Genomic DNA, 23,051 nt, shown 5'->3' with positions numbered 1-23,051 from the left:
CATTTAATGAGTGTACTGATCTCTCTCTCTCTCTCTCTCTCTCTCTCTCTCTCTCTCTACATATTCTTCTATACTGCTTCCCACCGAAACCCTCGGCAGTAATAACGATAACATATGAAACAAGTAATAATGGATGGAACAATAAATTTGTGTGTGTGTGTGTGTGGGGGGGGAGAGAGAGAGAGAGAAGATTTAGTACTTGTCGGGAGTTGGAGAATAGAAACATTCAGCTGGATCATCCAGGAAGCAAAGAAGAAAGTTGGTGAATGTGCAAAAGTGTGGCAGGAGTTATGGGCTGAAGTGAAGTTTTGGCTGGGTGAATGTTTTGTGGGTGGTGGGGGTGAAGTGGGTTTGGGTGGGGTGGGGTGGGGTGGAGTGAAGTAGAGTTGATGGAGGGGAGTATGTCAGTAGGGAATTGAGTGGGGTGGGGTGGGGTGGAGGTGATGGTTGGGAGTATGTCATGTGAGGGTGCAGTAGGAGGGGATGAGACAGGGGTGACTGATGGCTTGGAGTATGTTAGGTGGGGGTGGAGTGAGGTCAATTGGTATATTGGCTGGGAGTATTTAAGGCTGGTGTAAGTCTTTTGTTGCCTTTCGTCTGTTGGAGTGAACCTATGGACGAACAGTGGATGTAGGTTCATCTTAGAGAGAGAGAGAGAAAGAGAGAGAGAGAGAGAGAGAGAGAGAGAGAGAGATTATAAAAATGAAACCTGGAAGATGAGATCAGCATCAGAATGAAATGCAGTGCGAGGGAGACGGAGAGACAGGAAGGGAGAGAAATACAGTAAGAGAGGTCAGATACAGGAAACTGGATGTAGCAAATCAGACAAGTGACATAAACAATTGCTATAACAACTCCTGCAGGTTGATGTGCTTGTAGTCAGTTGTTAAATCGTTCAGCCATCCTGTATCAGACGAGGTTCACGGTGCTGGACATGGAGTCCAATCACTATTTGATTCTACGACGTATGCCTTTGAGTGTATAATGATAGTATTGTGCCCTTACCGGTGAAATATCGGCAAGTATGTTGTTGAAGCGTGTTATGTCGCTTAATTATAAAATTAACTGAACACACACACACACACACACACACACACACACACACACACACACACACACACACACACACACACACACACACACACACACACACACACACACACACACACACACACACACACACACACACACACACACACACACACACACACACACACACACACACACACACACACACACACACACACACACACACACACACACACACACACACACACACACACACACACACACACACACACACACACACACACACACACACACACACACACACACACACACACACACACACACACACACACACACACACACACACACACACACACACACACACACACACACACACACACACACACACACACACACACACACACACACACACACACACACACACACACACACACACACACACACACACACACACACACACACACACACACACACACACACACACACACACACACACACACACACACACACACACACACACACACACACACACACACACACACACACACACACACACACACACACACACACACACACACACACACACACACACACACACACACACACACACACACACACACACACACACACACACACACACAGAGGCAGCTACAGTTACTCACAATACAACTCTGGTGAACCATCAGTCAAAAACAAACAACCCAGCAAACAAAAAATGCATGGGCCAGTACTGTTCCAATGCTGGCACTCCGACCTTTAATATATCGGACCAGTGACTGACTTCTGATGTCGGTCCGACTTATATCGGTTGTCCGTTTGCACCCCGGGTGTATTGGTACAATACAGGATTCGTAATGGGCCAATGATGGAAGCTTTAATCGTGCCTTAATCGGGTGTAAGTAATCGGGCCAGTTTACAAGTAAGTGCGTCTGGATAGCTAGAAATTAACAGATCTTGAAATTGATTTCTTCCCTTGAGGGAATAACATTGTAAACTTTTAGCCTTTAAATGCTTCTAAAAAAAAAAAATCAGGATTCGAACCTTTGTCCCCTGAACGCCTACTGTACAGTCTCCACATCTGACAGCTTTTCAGTGAGTGGAGTCTCTCTTACCCAAGTTACATACAGCTATGAATACACACTGTGTCGCCAGCTCAGTATCTCCTTATGTCCCGAATTGCTGCCAAATGAAGGAACGTCTAAAATGAAAAATTAACTACTTGGTGTGGGGCTCGAAACGTACCTCCAACATATCAAATACGAGCATCTTATCACTGAGCCACATCAACCTCCCTAGTCATTGCCCCAACTCTTACCATTTTATAGACCCAGTTGTATATACTTTGTGTGTGTGAAAAATGTTTAGAGGTTTTGGAAAACAACTCGTAAGTCGTTACTCTTCCATAAAGTTGTCTTTAAGTAAATCAAACAAGTCTCATAGAGTTAGGTGAAATGTAACTTAACCTTAACTCACCTACAATAACTATTTCTCTTCTATCTCATAGCTAATCCCCCCTTGAATTGGCCAATTCGTAAAGGTTACTTAGCTAGTGAAGAGGGAGTGATCGTTAACCGATGACGATGGGCTGCTTAGTGTAATTGCTTGAGCAAGCAAGCGTCCTTTAGGTGCTTATGTACAACAGTGCTAGCTTGAGTAAGACTAAGAGTGTTAACTTTTTTTTTTTTTTTTTTTTTTTTTTTTACCTATCGACCATTGAGGCCGGAGCCTCTGGCCATTAAGGCAAATATATATATGTGTATATATATTGACACATGTATACATATATATACGAACATATATATATATATATATACATACATACGTACATACACACATCCATGCATATGAACATACACACTTTCATGCACACGTACATATATTGTATATATAATAATTTTTATTTTATTATTTTTTTGTAGTTTTATTTTTATTATTTTTATTTATTTTTTATATTTTTAACCTTATACTACTTATAATTAAAAATACCTAATCTAAAGACCCTAAAACTAACCACCTAACAGAAAAATCACTAACCTATACTAAATCCTAAGAGACAAATAACTAGACCTACACTAATGGTAAAAAAGCCTCGACCAAGAGAACACCATCGACCGCAGATATGTAATGCCTTTCTACATTACATACCTGCACTCATCACCTGGTGACTGTCAGTCGAGGCACAACCTAATATAGGGGACATCAATATATGAAAGGGGACCAGACGAGTCAGGAACATTTCCATATACGTCAGCTGTCGGCCATAATTAGAATAACTTAAGCAAGATAGTATAATGTATTTACATAATTTGTACAAAAAGTGAAGAACCTCGCCCAGCAGACCACCATCGACTGCAAGTGCCCAATACCTTCCTATATTGCACACTTGCACTCATCAGCTGGTGACTGTCAGGCGAGGAACTTGGCTTAATGTAGGGGACATCTATATTAGAAATAGATAGGTGGGAGAAGGAACTATTTAAAATATGTCAACTCTCAACCCTAATTAATGTTACAATATATACATATTTACCATTGATAAAAACCATAACAACACAGTAAATTATCACTCTGATCACCCCGGTCTCTCTCAAGAAAGCCATCAATTTATCAGTCATAACAATGTCCCCATCACCCAGGATGGTGGAAAGGGTGAAGGGGACGTCTACTGCACCGCAGTAATTTATAAGTGAAGCACGTTCACGAATAAATCGCCGACAGTGCAGGATGATATGACTGATAGATAACACCGCATTACAGATGTCACAGTGCGGTGGGAAGCGTCTGTCCATATATGGTTTCATGTGGGTTAAAATGGTGGCATTGAGCCGTAACCGTGCCAACACCTTTTCTTCTAGGCGACTGGGACGGTTGGCAGTGTCCCAGTCGCCCAGGTACAGCTTACAAGTTAGAATATTTAGTCTGGTCCACTGACCTTGCCACAGAAGATTTATTGATTTCTTTCCGAGAGATAGACTCGACTGCAGATCACGAGGAACGTCCCAAGTCTCCTCGAGCTCTACAGCCGACTTTGCAAGTAAGTCAGCCTGCTCATTGCCGTAGATACGACAATGACCAGGCACCCAGATCAGCGTGAATGACTTGTTGTATGAATGCAACTTATTAACAATGCGGCCCTGGATCTCGTGAGAGTCCGTAATGCAAGATGCAATTGCCTGAAGGGCTGATTTTGAATCTGAAAATATGACAAATGAGCCATGCCTAGAATTGAGAGCAAAGTCAATGGATTTGTCAATAGCAAAAAGTTCTGAAGTAAACACAGATGTATGAGTCAGCAACTAAAACCTGAGGGCACATTAAGTCGACCACACACTTGCACCCACACATTCACTCGACTTGGAACCGTCGGTGCACAATTGATGGGACCCCAAGTGACGAACAATGATGTAACGAAACAAGTGGTGGACCTCCACCTCCGGCGCCTTGGCCTTTGGTGCTGGGAGCCATGTAACATCCACTGTAAAGCCGGGTGGCTCCCAAGACGCTATATTTTTAAGCACCAACTTGTCACAGTCACTGGGGTCCACACCAAGCTCCTGAGTCAGTAAGTGGAGGTGAGCGGCAAGTGGCCGACGCACCCCCCGCAGAAGGTGGTGGTATTGACGCAGGGGGGTACAGGCCACATTGCCGATATTACTTTTCTTAAATGTCCTTACGCCGTAGGACAAGGCCAGGTGGTCACGGCGAATACGGAGGGAAGGCACATTCGCCTCCACTTCCATACGAGCCACACGGGTACACCAGACGGCTCCAAGACACATTCGCAAACATTTATTCTGTAGCACATCCAATCCTTTCAGCGTGGCATCGGATGCTGAGCCATACACCTGTGCGCCATAGTCTAGCTTCGATCGAATAAGGGACTTATACACCATTAATAAAGATTTTCTGTCGGCACCCCAGGTAGTACCCGCTAGGTACTTGAGGACATTTAATGGGCTATCACAACGAGCAAGCAAAGTATTAACGTGAAGTTTAAAATTCATTCTATGATCAAAATGTATTCCTAAAAATTTTACAGAATTTTGACAAGGTACCGCCTGATTATCCAAAGTTAAGCAAAAATTAGGTACGTTACGATTAGTGAAGACTATAGCGGCACACTTACGGACGGAAAACTTAAATCCCCACTGCAAGACCCATTGGTGGACGGAGTCAAGGGTTGCTTGAATCCGCCCAGCCGAAAATTGTGCATTACAGGAAAAGTGTCATATTGCACAATCGTCAGCATAGAGCGAGTATTTAAGATTCCTCGGGATGGGAGCTGATGACAGAATATCATTGATCATAATACTAAATAAAGTAGGACTAAGCACACTTCCCTGTGGCACCCCGTTTTCCTGGATAAATATATCCGATGTTACGTTACGGGGCAATTTGACAGAGAAAGTTCTGTCCCTTAAGAAATTTGAAATGAAAATAGGAAAATTTCCTCTTAAATCATAAGCACAGAGCTTCATTAGAATACCGTGTCGCCATGTCATGTCAGAGGCTTTATGGATGTCCAAGAACAGCCCTATCATGAATTCTTTATTGGCAAATGCCTCTGCAATACAATGCTCCAAATTTATTAAATGATCAAGTGAACTTCTGTATTTACGGAAGCCACATTGTTGATCATTTAACAAATTCTTCGACTCTAAAACAAAAAGAAGCCTATTGTTTACCATACGTTCCATGACCTTACATAGACAAGAAGTCAACACAATAGGACGAAATGAAGTGGGATTCATAAGACGACCAGCCTCGTTGGGTATCGGTATGACGTGCACAAAGTGCCATGAGTTTGAGAACGTTCAAGACGCCCAAATCTCATTGTACAATGCTAACATCTTAATCAGGTTGTCCTGATTAAGATGCTGGATCATACCGTACGTGATGGTGTCTGGTCCAGGGCTGGTGTCTTTACAGGATTTAAGGGCAAGGAGCAGTTCATCTAGCGTAAACTCTTGGTTGTACGGGGAGTCTACGTCTTCTGTGGCAAAGTCTAATATCTGTAGCTCAGCCGTGCGTTTATGATGTTGAAAACGCGGGTCATAATTGGCTGAGCTACTTACATGAGAAAAACTCCTGGTGAGGATGTCCACGGGCTCGTCATAGGTGGTGTTATTCACCTGCAAGGTGGTCACAGGGAAGTATGGGCGCTTATTATTTAATAATCTTATAGTGGACTAGACTTTATGTAATGGTGTTATACGAGTCACCGTGGACGCAAAGGACCGCCAGGAGTTACGTTTAGCCCTTCTTATTATTCTCCTTGCCTCGGCCCGTGCCTGTTTGTATGCAATAAAATTTTCCTCAGTGGGCTGATTATCAAAAATCCTGTATCTCCAATTGCGTTTTCTTAATGCTTGTCGGCAATCCGGCGTCCACCAATGTGGTCTATGCTTCGCATGAACTGTAGAAGTCTTGGGAATAGCAGCCTCAGCTGCGTGTAATATGGAAGTACTTATATTTTCGACCTTAACATCTATGGTCTTCCCAGATATATCTAAATTGGCGATCCTTGAGAAGGATCCCCAATCTGCTTTCTTATCATTAAATTTTGGAGGTGGAGGGTCCGAAATGATGTCGCGTGTATAAGAAAGACAGATGGGTAAATGATCACTTCCCAAGGAGTCGTCGTAAGGGTCCCATGAGAAATCTTGATGTATACCAGGGGAGGCCAAAGATAAGTCAATGGCCGAAAAGTTACCAGTACGATCATCTACACGAGTTGCTCTACCATCGTTCAGAAGACAGAGGTTGGACTGTAGTATTAGGTCGGCTACTTGCTCCCCACGACCATCGATCCTTAAGCTACCCCATTGATAGTGATGGGCGTTAAAGTCGCCCAGCACTAACTTATTCCCAGGTAGATGTTCAACTAGTGAATTTAAAGCATCACTATCAATGGGGCCGTGTGGAGAACAGTACAGAGGGCAAATAGACAGATACGTGTTATTAAACTTTACTCTGCACGCGACAGCTTCTAGAGTAAAATTTAGAATCACTTCCGTTTGTGGGTGTGATTTGTGTGTGTATATGGCAACTCCGTGACCTTCATATCTTCTATATGAGTGATTGTGTTTGAACTGTGGAGGATCAGGATGATCCTCCAGGCGTGTCTCCTGTAAACAAACATCGTCTGGCCTGTGTATCGACAGCAAGATTGCTATAATGTGTAACTTATTCCCAACACCTCTACAATTCCACTGTAATAGAGTGAATGCGGCGGTTTAAGATTTACGAGGGTGACCAGTATGCTTAGTTTTATATGCCTCCTGCGTCCAGGCGAGTGGCTACTGGGGGACCTATCCATGTGCTTGTTTGTGGAGATCTCCATATTTTTGTCAATGATAAGGCTCCTAGATTCCACCGAGCAAGAGCTATTCTTTCTCTCCCTCGCTGGACCAGGAGCAGGAAGGACATAAGGACGTGACTGTTTAGTGAGGGTGGTTAAATTAATCTTGTCAGACTTGTCGGGCTTCGATTTTGGCAGCACTGACTGCGAAGGAGCAGCGGCAGCCTGGGAGTAGGAAGTAGCAACAGGGATGTCCATCAGAGAGTTGGATCGTACAGGAGGCTTAGACTGAGAGGTAGGGCGTGGGGCATGAGGAGCGAATGTTAGGTCAGTCTGTGTTTCAATGATGCACATCACGGGACGGGACACAACCGCCGATGCATAGGAGATATTAGGCTTGGGAGTCGCATGCAACTCCTTCACCTTCTTCCTTGCATCGTAAAAGGAAATGCTCTCGGTTGCCTTCACTGTGCAGACCTCTTTCTCCTCCTTCAACTTGGGACAAACCCTCGAGGAAGAGGAGTGAGCATCCTTGCAGTGAAAGCAGCACTCCTTCTCAGATGTGCAGTGTTCAGCAGTATGTCCCACAGTCGTGCACCTGCCACACACTGGCTGGGAAGCCCTACAAGCCTTTTCATGATGCCCATAAATCTGGCATTTTAAGCAATGCAGGGGGTTCGGGATGTATGGTCTTACGTTAAGAATTTCATATCCAATTCTGATGTTGGAAGATAAAGCAACTTTGCCGAACGTTAGGACAACTGTGGCGGTCTTCGTCTTCCTGCCTTCTGAGAATCTAGTTATGAAACGTGCCTCTATAACATCCTGCTGAGCAAGTTCCTGTACGATCTCTTCCTCCTCCATGACCACAAGATCTCTGCAGGTAATTACACCTTTGCAGGAATTCATGGAGTGAGGGATCGTGGTCTGAACATCATAACAATGGAACTTGCTCAGTTTTAGCAAATCCTTTACCTGACTTGAGTTCCTAGTTTTTATGAGAAGATCCCCAGTCACAAGTTTTTTCACTTGTTCCACCTCACCTGCACACCCATCAATCACCTTCTTGATGATAAAGGAATTGAGGCTGGACAGGGGAGTGGGATCAACCGCATGAATCTGCACAAACTCGGCGTTTTTTACATCAGTGTCAAGACGGGTACGTGTCTGGGGCTGTTCAGTCTGGGGGCAGTCAGTCCGTGAGACAGTCGGGGATCGGTCAGGACTACCTCCCCCCCTGAAGGGGGGAGAGGCAGTAGTGGCGTCCGCCATAGTTACCACTTCCCCCTCACGGGGGAAGTGGGAAGAAAGAGGAAAAACGACCAAGGGGCAAAGTACCTGGGGAAGACCCACCTAGGCTGAGATTACCCTCTCAAACCACTCTCGAGAGGAAGCACCTGTGTGTGAGTCACACCCCAGAGCGATCAGTGGGGGGTACACTCCAGAGGTGAGTAAGCAAAGGCGATCTCAGTAATTAGATATAGACACCTAGTATATCTACTAAGGCCAGGGAGGAATATTAGAACTAGCTGATCTAACCTTTATTTGGGTATTTACAAAGCTATTGCCGGTGAGGCGCTAGAGGAGAGAACAACGAATATACGTCTATGCTCTCCGCGACCATGCATCAAAGTCTGAGTGTTAACTCCACAAGGTCTGGGAGCAGAGTGAGTGAACGGAGCAAGCCCCAACTCTTCATTGAATTGTGGGTTGCCAACTTTTATTTAATTACAGTACTAAATACAGTTAGATTACATCATGATATGTACAGGGCGAATCTAACAAATTAATCTTAGTTTTACTTAAACTAAAGTTAGACCAAATATTCCCTTAAACTGTGTAAATATCTTAATTCCACACATGCTTAACACGGGAATCTTTCCCTACTCACCACGTCATCTAATGCGCGGCTGTTTAGGTCAGTGGAAAATTCCATATAATTACATGTATTTACAATGTATAGTTGTCCACGAGGGTTAAACACAGTTGCATTTAATTTATCAATAACAAGAAAGAGAACCTAATTTCTGGGTTATAAAAACCGCTTGAACAATTAACAACGGTCTCAAGTTTTCCTCTGCCTTTAACCAGGGATAACTATGATAAAAGTAGAGAGCGCAACTGCACTGGGGGAAAATATTTCCCACAGTTTTGTGGCTGGCGGAAATTGATACACTGTATCATGTAATATGACCCTTAGCCAAGAGTTCCCTTCATAGTTCTCGAGAACCCTGTGCTGCGGCTCTTCTAGGTCGCGCCTCTTGACCCGTTTGATCTTCACCATCCCCTGGATCCGGAGTGGCTGCTGACTCAAGGGACACCAGTTTATCAATAGGTTTTATACAGGTATGTCCCCAGCACTTTATTTTTACGAGTCTCAGCACCCCTTCAGAATCTGGGTGTGTGGAGATCACTTTAGCTAATGGCCACTGGGATCTTGGCTGTTAAGTCATCACTAAGACCACATCTCCTATATTAATAACTGATTTATTGCTGGCAGCTGGAGCTCCATAAAACCTCTCGCATAGGCTCAAAAGATACTCTTCGCTCCAATGTCTATTCCAAGTATCCAACACCCTTTTCAGATGTTGATATCCCTCCTGCAGATGTTGTCCTAAATCATTATTTTCTATGTTAGGATCATCAATTTCTTCTTGGATATCCACACAAGGCATCGGATGAAGCTGCCTGCCATATAACATGTGAGCCGGTGTTAAGGCCTCTAGCGAGTCGGTAGTGTCATCTTGATCAGTCAAGGGTCTATTATTAATCCTGGTTTCAGTTTCAGTTATTACTGTTCTTAAATCTTCTCTCGTGATCTTAGTTCTATGTAATGTTTTCCTCAGGCAGTTCTTGACAATACCAATCATTCTTTTGGTAAATCCATTTTGCCATGGAGCTCTTGGAGCTGTGAACTGCCAAATACAATTTCGGATACCCAGCGCCGACTTAACCATTGGGTCGTTCATTAGGTTCAACAGTAAAGGTGCTGCTCCAATGAAATTAGTTCCGTTGTCGTTTATTAACTTGCCAGGACAAGACCTTCTAGCGGCAAATCTGCGAAAGACATTGAGGAATGTCTCTGAGCTTAGGTCTTCCGCTAATTCTAGATGGACTGCCCTTATGTAGGCACAAGTAAATAAACAAATGTAAATTTTATGGGGAGTTTCCTCACCTGTAACAGTTATAGCCCCTGTGTAGTCCACTCCTGGTATATGGAAGGGCCGACTTATGCTCACCCTTTCCTTCAGTAGGGCTGGTGGTCCTGGGTAGTTATAAGGTCGCTGCTCATACCTCCTACAAATGATGCAGTTTTTGAGATACTTTTTTAATAACCTGTCTACCCTTAGGAATCCAGTACCTTTCCCGAATTTGGGCTATGGTCTGCGGTACACCTCCATGGAGAGTGGAATCATGGGCTTCTTTTATAATAAGTTGTAGAAAGCATCCACTAAAATGGGATGTTTGGTTTGGATGGGCAAGTCAGCCTTTACCAATCGGCCTCGACATCTTATTAGACCATTTCCTCTAAGAACAAGCCTAAATTCTTCATCAGCTTATTCCCTTTTCCAGTGTCTTGGCCTAAGCCTGCTCATTGCCGTAGATACGACAATGACCAGGCACCCAGATCAGCGTGAATGACTTGTTGCATGAATGCAACTTATTAACAATGCGGCCCTGGATCTCGTGAGAGTCCGTAATGCAAGATGCAATTGCCTGAAGGGCTGATTTTGAATCTGAAAATATGACAAATGAGCCATGCCTAGAATTGAGAGCAAAGTCAATGGATTTGTCAATAGCAAAAAGTTCTGAAGTAAAGACAGCTGTATGAGTCAGCAACTAAAACCTGAGGGCACATTAAGTCGACCACACACTTGCACCCACACATTCACTCGACTTGGAACCGTCGGTGCACAATTGATGGGACCCCAAGTGACGAACAATGATGTTACGAAACAAGTGGTGGACCTCCACCTCCAGCGCCTTGGCCTTTGGTGCTGGGAGCCATGTAACATCCACTGTAAAGCCGGGTGGCTCCCAAGGCGCTATATTTTTAAGCACCAACTTGTCACAGTCACTGGGGTCCACACCAAGCTCCTGAGTCAGTAAGTGGAGGTGAGCGGCAAGTGGCCGACGCACCCCCCGCAGAAGGTGGTGGTATTGACTCAGGGGGGTACAGGCCACATTGCCGATATTACTTTTCTTAAATGTCCTTACGCCGTAGGACAAGGCCAGGTGGTCACGGCGAATACGGAGGGAAGGCACATTCGTCTCCACTTCCATACGAGCCACACGGGTACACCAGACGGCTCCAAGACACATTCGCAAACATTTATTCTGTAGCACATCCAATCCTTTCAGCGTGGCATCGGATGCCGAGCCATACACCTGTGCGCCATAGTCTAGCTTCGATCGAATAAGGGACTTATACACCATTAATAAAGATTTTCCGTCGGCGCCCCAGGTAGTACCCGGTAGGTACTTGAGGACATTTAATGGGTTATCACAACGAGCAAGCAAAGTATTAACGTGAAGTTTAAAATTCATTCTATGATCAAAATGTATTCCTAAAAATTTTACAGAATTTTGACAAGGTACCGCCTGATTATCCAAAGTTAAGCAAAAATTAGGTACGTTACGATTAGTGAAGACTATAGCGGCACACTTACGGACGGAAAACTTAAATCCCCACTGCAAGACCCATTGGTGGATGGAGTCAAGGGTTGCTTGAATCCGCCCAGCCGAAAATATTGCATTACGGGAAGAGTGCCATATTGCACAATCGTCAGCATAGAGAGAGTATTTAAGATTCCTCAGGATGGGAGCTGATGACAGAATATCATTGATCATAATACTAAATAAAGTAGGACTAAGCACACTTCCCTGTGGCACCCCGTTTTCCTGGATAAATATATCCGATGTTACGTTACGGGGCAATTTGACAGAGAAAGTTCTGTCCCTTAAGAAATTTGAAATGAAAATAGGAAAATTTCCTCTTAAATCATAAGCACAGAGCTTCATTAGTGTACCGTGTCACCATGTCATGTCAGAGGCTTTATGGATGTCCAAGAACAGCCCTATCATGAATTCTTTATTGGCAAATGCCTCTGCAATACAATGCTCCAAATTTATTAAATGATCAAGTGAACTTCTGTATTTACAGAAGCCACATTGTTGATCATTTAACAAATTCTTCGACTCTAAAACAAAAAGAAGCCTATTGTTTACCATACGTTCCATGACCTTACATAGACAAGAAGTCAACACAATAGGACGAAATGAAGTGGGATTCATAAGACGACCAGCCTCGTTGGGTATCGGTATGACGTGCACAAAGTGCTATGAGTTTGAGAACGTTCAAGACGCCCAAATCTCATTGTACAATGCTAACATCTTAATCAGGTTGTCCTGATTAAGATGCTGGATCATACTGTACGTGATGGTGTCTGGTCCAGGGCTGGTGTCTTTACAGGATTTAAGGGCAAGGAGCAGTTCATCTAGCGTAAACTCTTGGTTGTACGGGGAGTCTACGTCTTCTGTGGCAAAGTCTAATATCTGTAGCTCAGCCGTGCGTTTATGATGTTGAAAACGCGGGTCATAATTGGCTGAGCTACTTACATGAGAAAAACTCCTGGTGAGGATGTCCACGGGCTCGTCATAGGTGGTGTTATTCACCTGCAAGGTGGTCACAGGGAAGTATGGGCGCTTATTATTTAATAATCTTATAGTGGACTAGACTTTATGTAATGGTGTTATACGAGTCACCATGGACGCAAAGGACCGCCAGGAGTTACGTTTAGCCCTTCTTATTATTCTCCTTGCCTCGGCCCGTGCCTGTTTGTATGCAATAAAATTTTCCTCAGTGGGCTGATTATCAAAAATCCTGTATCTCCAATTGCGTTTTCTTAATGCTTGTCGGCAATCCGGCGTCCACCAATGTGGTCTATGCTTCGCATGAACTGTAGAAGTCTTGGGAATAGCAGCCTCAGCTGCGTGTAATACGGAAGTAGTTATATTTTCGACCTTAACATCTATGGTCTTCCCAGATATATCTAAATTGGCGATCCTTGAGAAGGATCCCCAATCTGCTTTCTAATCATTAAATTTTGGAGGTGGAGGGTCCGAAATGATGTCGCGTTTATAAGAAAGACAGATGGGTAAATGATCACTTCCCAAGGAGTCGTCGTAAGGATCCCATGAGAAATCTTGATGTATACCAGGGGAGGCCAAAGATAAGTCAATGGCCGAAAAGTTACCAGTACGATCATCTACACGAGTTGCTCTACCATCGTTCAGAAGACAGAGGTTGGACTGTAGTATTAGGTCGGCTACTTGCTCCCCACGACCATCGATCCTCAAGCTACCCCATTGATAGTGATGGGCTTTAAAGTCGCCCAACACTAACTTATTCCCAGGTAGATGTTCAACTAGTGAATTTAAAGCATCACTATCAAAGGGGCCGTGTGGAGGACAGTACAGAGGGCAAATAGACAGATAAGTGTTATTAAATTTTACTCTGCATGCGACAGCTTCTAGAGTAAAATTTAGAATCACTTCCGTTTGTCGGTGTGATTTGTGTGTGTATACGGCAACTCCGTGACCTTCATATCTTCTATACGAGTGATTGTGTTTGAACTGTGGAGGATCAGGATGATCCTCCAGGCGTGTCTCCTGTAAACAAACATCGTCTGGCCTGTGTATCGACAGCAAGATTGCTATAATGTGTAACTTATTCCCAACACCTCTACAATTCCACTGTAATAGAGTGAATGCGGCGGTTTAAGATTTACGAGGGTAACCAGTATGCTTAGTTTTATATGCCTCCCGCGTCCAGGCGAGTGGCTACTGGGGGACCAATCCATGTGCTTGTTTATGGAGATCTCCATATTTTTGTCAATGATAAGGCTCCTAGATTCCACCGAGCAAGAGCTATTCTTTCTCTCCCTCGCTGGACCAGGAGCAAGAAGGACATAAGGACGTGACTGTTTAGTGAGGGTGGTTAAATTAATCTTGTCAGACTTGTCGGGCTTCGATTTTGGCCGCACTGACTGCGAAGGAGCAGCGGCAGCCTGGGAGTAGGAAGTAGCAACAGGGATGTCCATCAGAGAGCTGGATCGTACAGGAGGCTTAGACTGAGAGGTAGGGCGTGGGGCATGAGGAGCGAATGTTAGGTCAGTCTGTGTTTCAATGATGCACATCACGGGACGGGACACAACCACCGATGCATAGGAGATATTAGGCTTGGGAGTCGCATGCAACTCCTTCACCTTCTTCCTTGCATCGTAAAAGGAAATGCTCTCGGTTGCCTTCACTGTGCAGACCTCTTTCTCCTCCTTCCACTTGGGACAAGCCCTCGAGGAAGTGGAGTGAGCATCCTTGCAGTGAAAGCAGCACTCCGTCTCAGATGTGCAGTGTTCAGCAGAATGTCCCACAGTCGTGCACCTGCCACACACTGGCTGGGAAGCCCTACAAGCCTTTTCATGATGCCCATAAATCTGGCATTTTAAGCAATGCAGGGGGTTCGGGATGTATGGTCTTACGTTAAGAATTTCATATCCAATTCTGATGTTGGAAGATAAAGCAACTTTGCCGAACGTTAGGACAACTGTGGCGGTCTTTGTCTTCCTGCCTTCTGAGAATCTAGTTATGAAACGTGCCTCTATAACATCCTGCTGAGCAAGTTCCTGTACGATCTCTTCCTCCTCCATGACCACAAGATTTCTGCAGGTAATCACACCTTTGCAGGAATTCATGGAGTGAGGGATCGTGGTCTGAACATCATAACAATGGAACTTGCTCAGTTATAGCAAATCCTTTACCTGACTTGAGTTCCTAGTTTTTATGAGAAGATCTCCATTCACAAGTTTTTTCACTTGTTCCACCTCACCTGCACACCCATCAATCACCTTCTTGATGATAAAGGGATTTAGGCTGGACAGGGGAGTGGGACCAACCGCATGAATCTGCACAAACTTGGCGTTTTTTACATCAATGTCAAGACGGGTACGTGTCTGGGGCTGTTCAGTCTGGGGGCAGTCAGTCCGTGAGGCAGTAGGGGATCGGTCAGGACTACCTCCCCCCCTGAAGGGGGGAGAGGCAGTAGTGGCGTCCGCCATAGTTACCACTTCCCCCTCACGCGGGAAGTGGGAAGAAAGAGAAAAACGACCAAGGGGCAAAGTACCTGGGGAAGACCCACCTAGGCTGAGATTACCCTCTCAAACCACTCTCGAGAGGACGCACCTGTGTGTGACTCACACCCCAGAGCGATCAGTGGGGGGTACACTCCAGAGGTGAGTAAGCAAAGGCGATCTCAGTAATTACATATAGACACCTACTATATCTACTAAGGCCAGGGAGGAATATTAGAACTAGCTGATCTAACCTTTATTGGGGTATTTACAAAGCTATTGCCGGTGAGGCGCTAGAGGAGAGAACAACGAATATACGTCTATGCTCTCCGCGACCATGCATCAAAGTCAGAGTGTTAACTCCACAAGGTCTGGGAGCAGAGTGAGTGAACGCAGCAAGCCCCAACTCTTCATTGAATTGTGGGTTGCCAACTTTTATTTAATTACCGTACTAAATACAGTTAGATTACATCATGATATGTACAGAGCGAATCTAACAAATTAATCTTAGTTTTACTTAAACTAAAGTTAGACCAAATATTCCCTTAAACTGTGTAAGTATCTTAATTCCACACATGCTTAACATGGGAATCTTTCCCTACTCACCACGTCATCTAATGCGCGGACGCTGTTTAGGTCGGTGGAAAATTCCATATAATTACATGTATTTACAATGTATAGTTGTCCACGAGGGCTAAACACAGTAGCATTTTATTTATCAATAACAAGAATTATTAAAGAGAACCTAATTTCTGGGTTATAAAAACCGCTTGAACAATTAACAACGGTCTCAAGTTTTCCTCCTTTAACCAGGGATAACTATGATAAAAGTAGAGAGCGCAACTGCACTGGGGGAAAATATTTCCCACAGTTTTGTGACTGGCGGAAATTGATACACTGTATCATGTAATATGACCCTTAGCCAAGAGTTCCCTTCATAGTTCTCGAGAACCCTGTGCTGCGGCTCTTCTAGGTCGCGCCTCTTGACCCGTTTGATCTTCACCATCCTCTGGATCCGGAGTGGCTGCTGACTCAAGGGACACCAGTTTATCAATAGGTTTTATACAGGTATGTCCCCAGCACTTTATTTTTACGAGTCTCAGCACCCCTTCAGAATCTGGGTGTGTGGAGATCACTTTAGCTAATGGCCACTGGGATCTTGGCTGTTAAGTCTTCACTAAGACCACATCTCCTATGTTAATAACTGATTTGTTGCTGGCAGCTTGAGCTCCATAAAACCTCTCGCATAGGCTCAAAAGATACTCTTCGCTCCAATGTCTATTCCAAGTATCCAACACCCTTTTCAGATGTTGATATCCCTCCTGCAGATGTTGTCCTAAATCATTATTTTCTATGTTAGGATCATCAATTTCTTCTTGGATATCCACACAAGGCATCGGATGGAGCTGCCTGCCATATAACATGTGAGCCAGTGTTTTAGGCTCTAGCGAGTCGGTAGTGTCATCTTGATCAGTCAAGGGTCTATTATTAACCCTTTAACCGCGGGGCGTCACTTTCGTGACGCTTGGGAGCAAGGGATCATACCGCGGGGTGTCGCTTTTGTGATTCTGTGTTATTTTGAATTCACCCGGGCTTCCAGGTGGGGGCTTGTATCATCTATCAGTACTGCCAATGTCCAACACTAGTCAGCACTCCTAATCTCATCTGTACTCCCATCCATTGTTGATGATTTAGCCATTTCTCCCCGTTCTTGACTCCCCTCCCTACCCCCCCTCCATTACCCTATCCTCTCGCCTGCCCGGCCGTGCTACGCTAAGTAAATCTTCCCTGGAATTTTTCACTGATTTCATCCATTGAAATAAGCCCTATGTTCTATTCTTATACCAAATAATATATACAAGAAAGAAATAAGGTAAGTGAGAGTGCCATACACCTGGAATTGGCTAATTATCACCTGACAACACCTCACGTGCACTCGTTCGCTAATTTTCGCTGTTTTTTTCCCCTTGAAATATGCCGTATAATCTATTTTCGTAATAAATATACATTTAAGGAGGGAAGGGAGAAGCCTAAGTGATATTTACATTCACCTGGAACTACCTAATTTATAATGTATTGTCTAGATATCCTGCCAATCATTTCAGTGCTAGACAAAGCTGTTTCAAGATCTAACATTGGTAGCTCTGAATATATATCTCCTAAGTAGGCCTCTAATCTATTTTCGTAATAAATATACATGTAAGGAGGGAAGGGAGAAGCCTAAGTGATATTTACATTCACCTGGAACTACCAAATTTATAATGTATTGTCTAGATTTCCTGCCAATCATTTCAGTGCTAGACTTAGCTGTTTCAAGAACTAATATTGGTAACTCTGAATAACCACTAAGCAGGCCTCCACGCTGGCCCTCCGTTATCAGTTTACTCTCATCTTCCGAAGCGAGGGTACGTATATTTCTTCTTGCTGACTTCTAGGCCTTTTTTCACCCCCATGCAAATGGCCCTGTGACCTTTACCCCCTACTAAACCTCGTGTGGAAAGAGGTAAAGGGCTGACAATTGATAAAAGAGTGACTACGATCTTTCTATTGAGTAAAACAGTGCAAGTGGAATTGTAAATAATGTGTAAATAATGTGTAAACAGCAAGTGAAAGTAATGAATGTAAATATACGTGAACAATGGAAAATAGTTTTATAAGTTATTTCAAGTGACAGTGCACAACACAGTGTAAATAAAATAGAAATGTAAATAACGTAAATAAAATAGAGAACGTAAATAGAAATGTAAATGAGTAGTATTATAGGAATACGAGTATATACCCTAGGAGTAATGAAAGTGAAAGTTTCACTCTAGCATGTCTGAATGCTATTAGTTATGAGAGTGAAGATGAAAGTGCCATTCACTCTCAATGCCAGTATACAGGACGAGAAAGTGAATGCTACGTATTTTACTGAAAGAAATTGAATCCCTACAGTGAAAATAAGCTAATACTACTGAAGGAAACTTATGGATAAAGACTGTAGATATATATATAAGTGTTATATAAAAATAGAAATATAAAGTGTGAGGGGTTTTATGAATAATAAATGACAGAGTACCAAGAGCGAACTAGTGCCAGTGCGACGATCAGACGCGCTCGTAATTTCCATTGCTTTCACAGTGTTTTTTTTTTTGAGTATGGATCCCAAACTACTTGAAAATTGTAGAATAGTGTTTATAGTGTTTGTATCTGGCTGTGGTAATCATATTATGGGTTGTCGGGAAGTGTAAAGTGGAGACTTCGTTACCCTAATTCAGAGGTCTCCACAAGTCCTACGGTAACAGAGGAAGGCTCAACAATCATTCCAAGAGAAAGCTGAAGGTATGTGCCATAAGCATATATAATTTTATTATTCTAGAACTAATAACTGATTTTTGGCAAATATTTTTTGAGAGTCTGTCGGAGCCCAAATAACCTCGCGGGACACGCAAGTCATTGGTAAACAAGCCCGCGGTGTAGAGGTTAATCCTGGTTTCAATTTCAGTTATTACTGTTCTTAAATCTTCTCTCGTGATCTTAGTTCTATGTAATGTTTTCCTCAGGCAGTTCTTGATAATACCAATCATTCTTTCGGTAAATCCATTTTGCCATGGAGCTCTTGGAGCTGTGAACTGCCAAATACAATTTCGGATACCCAGCGCCGACTTAACCTTTGGGTCGTTCATTAGGTTCAACAGTAAAAGTGCTGCTCCAATGAAATTAGTTCCGTTGTCGTTTATTAACTTGCCAGGACAAGACCTTCTAGCGGCAAATCTGCGAAAGACATTGAGGAATGTCTCTGAGCTTAGGTCTTCCGCTAATTCTAGATGGACTGCCCTTATGTAGGCACAAGTAAATAAACAAATGTAAATTTTATGGGAAGTTTCCTCACCTGTAACAGTTATAGCCCCTGTGTAGTCCACTCCTGGTATATGGAAGGGCCGACTTATGCTCACCCTTTCCTTCAGTAGGGCTGGTGGTCCTGGGTAGTTATAAGGTCGCTGCTCATACCTCCTACAAATGATGCAGTTTTTGAGATACTTTTTTAATAACCTGTCTACCCTTAGGAATCCAGTACCTTTCCCGAATTTGGGCTATGGTCTGCGGTACACCTCCATGGAGAGTGGATCCATGGGCTTCTTTTACAATAAGTTGTAGAAAGCATCCACTAAAATGGGATGTTTGGTTTGGATGGGCAAGTCAGCCTTTACCAATCGGCCTCGACATCATATTAGACCATTTCCTCTAAGAACAAGCCTAAATTCTTCATCAGCTTATTCCCTTTTCCAGTGTCTTGGCCTAAGCCTGCTCATTGCCGTAGATACGACAATGACCAGGCACCCAGATCAGCGTGAATGACTTGTTGCATGAATGCAACTTATTAACAATGCGGCCCTGGATCTCGTGAGAGTCCGTAATGCAAGATGCAATTGCCTGAAGGGCTGATTCTGAATCTGAAAATATGACAAATGAGCCATGCCTAGAATTGAGAGCAAAGTCAATGGATTTGTCAATAGCAAAAAGTTCTGAAGTAAACACAGATGTATGAGTCAGCAACTAAAACCTGAGGGCACATTAAGTCGACCACACACTTGCACCCACACATTCACTCGACTTGGAACCGTCGGTGCACAATTGATGGGACCCCAAGTGACGAACAATGATGTTACGAAATAAGTGGTGGACCTCCACCTCCAGCGCCTTGGCCTTTGGTGTTGGGAGCCATGTAACATCCACTGTAAAGCCGGGTGGCTCCCAAGGCGCTATATTTTTAAGCACCAACTTGTCACAGTCACTGGGGTCCACACCAAGCTCCTGAGTCAGTAAGTGGAGGTGAGCGGCAAGTGGCCGACGCACCCCCCGCAGAAGGTGGTGGTATTGACGCATCGGGGTACAGGCCACATTGCCGATATTGCTTTTCTTAAATGTCCTTACGCCGTAGGACAAGGCCAGGTGGTCACGGCAAATACGGAGGGAAGGCACATTCGCCTCCACTTCCATACGAGCCACACGGGTACACCAGACGGCTCCAAGACACATTCGCAAACATTTATTCTGTAGCACATCCAATCCTTTCAGCGTGGCATCGGATGCCGAGCCATACACCTGTGCGCCATAGTCTAGCTTCGATCGAATAAGGGACTTATACACCATTAATAAAGATTTTCTGTCGGCACCCTAGGTAGTACCCGCTAGGTACTTGAGGACATTTAATGGGTTATCACAACGAGCAAGCAAAGTATTAACGTGAAGTTTAAAATTCATTCTATGATCAAAATGTATTCCTAAAAATTTTACAGAATTTTGACAAGGTACCGCCTGATTATCCAAAGTTAAGCAAAAATTAGGTACGTTACAATTAGTGAAGACTATAGCGGCACACTTACGGACGGAAAACTTAAATCCCCACTGCAAGACCCATTGGTGGACGGAGTCAAGGGTTGCTTGAATCCGCCCAGCCGAAAATTGTGCATTACGGGAAGAGTGCCATATTCCACAATCGTCAGCATAAACCGAGTATTTAAGATTCCTCGGGATGGGAGCTGATGACAGAATATCATTGATCATAATACTAAATAAAGTAGGACTAAGCACACTTCCCTGTGGCACCCCGTTTTCCTGGATAAATATATCCGATGTTACGTTACGGGGCAATTTGACAGAGAAAGTTCTGTCCCTTAAGAAATTTGAAATGAAAATAGGCAAATTTCCTCTTAAATCATAAGCACAGAGCTTCATTAGTATACCGTGTCGCCATGTCATGTCAGAGGCTTTATGGATGTCCAAGAACAGCCCTATCATGAATTCTTTATTGGCAAATGCCTCTGCAATACAATGCTCCAAATTTATTAAATGATCAAGTGAACTTCTGTATTTACGGAAGCCACATTGTTGATCATTTAACAAATTCTTCGACTCTAAAACAAAAAGAAGCCTATTGTTTACCATACGTTCCATGACCTTACATAGACAAGAAGTCAACACAATAAGAAGAAATGAAGTGGGATTCATAAGACGACCAGCCTCGTTGGGTATCGGTATGACGTGCACAAAGTGCCATAAGTTTGAGAACGTTCAAGACGCCCAAATCTCATTGTACAATGCTAACATCTTAATCAGGTTGTCCTGATTAAGATGCTGGATCATACCGTACGTGATGGTGTCTGGTCCAGGGATGGTGTCTTTACAGGATTTAAGGGCAAGGAGCAGTTCATCTAGCGTAAACTCTTGGTTGTACGGGGAGTCTACGTCTTCTGTGGCAAAGTCTAATATCTGTAGCTCAGCCGTGCGTTTATGATGTTGAAAACGCGGGTCATAATTGGCTGAGCTACTTACATGAGAAAAACTCCTGGTGAGGATGTCCACGGGCTCGTCATAGGTGGTGTTATTCACCTGCAAGGTGGTCACAGGGAAGTATGGGCGCTTATTATTTAATAATCTTATAGTGGACTAGACTTTATGTAATAGTGTTATACGAGTCACCATGGACGCAAAGGACCGCCAGGAGTTACGTTTAGCCCTTCTTATTATTCTCCTTGCCTCGGCCCATGCCTGTTTGTATGCAATAAAATTTTCCTCAGTGGGATGATTATCAAAAATCCTGTATCTCCAATTGCGTTTTCTTAATGCTTGTCGGCAATCCGGCGTCCACCAATGTGGTCTATGCTTCGCATGAACTGTAGAAGTCTTGGGAATAGCAGCCTCAGCTGTGTGTAATATGGAAGTAGTTATATTTTCGACCTTAACATCTATGGTCTTCCCAGATATATCTAAATTGGCGATCCTTGAGAAGGATCCCCAATCTGCTTTCTTATCGTTAAATTTTGGAGGTGGAGGGTCCGAAATGATGTCGCGTGTATAAGAAAGACAGATGGGTAAATGATCACTTCCCAAGGAGTCGTCGTAAGGGTCCCATGAGAAATCTTGATGTATACCAGGGGAGGCCAAAGATAAGTCAATGGCCGAAAAGTTACCAGTACGATCATCTACACGAGTTGCTCTACCATCGTTCAGAAGACAGAGGTTGGACTGTAGTATTAGGTCGGCTACTTGCTCCCCACGACCATCGATCCTCAAGCTACCCCATTGATAGTGATGGGCGTTAAAGTCGCCCAGCACTAACTTATTCCCAGGTAGATGTTCAACTAGTGAATTTAAAGCATCACTATCAATGGGGCCGTGTGGAGGACAGTACAGAGGGCAAATAGACAGATACGTGTTATTAAATTTTACTCTGCACGCGACAGCTTCTAGAGTAAAATTTAGAATCACTTCCGTTTGTGGGTGTGATTTGTGGGTGTATACGGCAACTCCGTGACCTTCATATCTTCTATACGAGTGATTGTGTTTGAACTGTGGAGGATCAGGATGATCCTCCAGGCGTGTCTCCTGTAAACAAACATCGTCTGGCCTGTGTATCGACAGCAAGATTGCTATAATGTGTAACTTATTCCCAACACCTCTACAATTCCACTGTAATAGAGTGAATGCGGCGGTTTAAGATTTACGAGGGTGACCAGTATGCTTAGTTTTATATGCCTCCCGCGTCCAGGCGAGTGGCTACTGGGGGACCAATCCATGTGCTTGTTTATGGAGATCTCCATATTTTTGTC

This window comes from Coenobita brevimanus, chromosome 17, assembly GCF_032717465.1.
Source record: "Coenobita brevimanus isolate Jiangsu-jjx chromosome 17, ASM3271746v2, whole genome shotgun sequence".
NCBI lineage: Eukaryota > Metazoa > Arthropoda > Malacostraca > Decapoda > Coenobitidae > Coenobita > Coenobita brevimanus.
Note: the sequence above shows the minus strand (reverse complement) of the source record.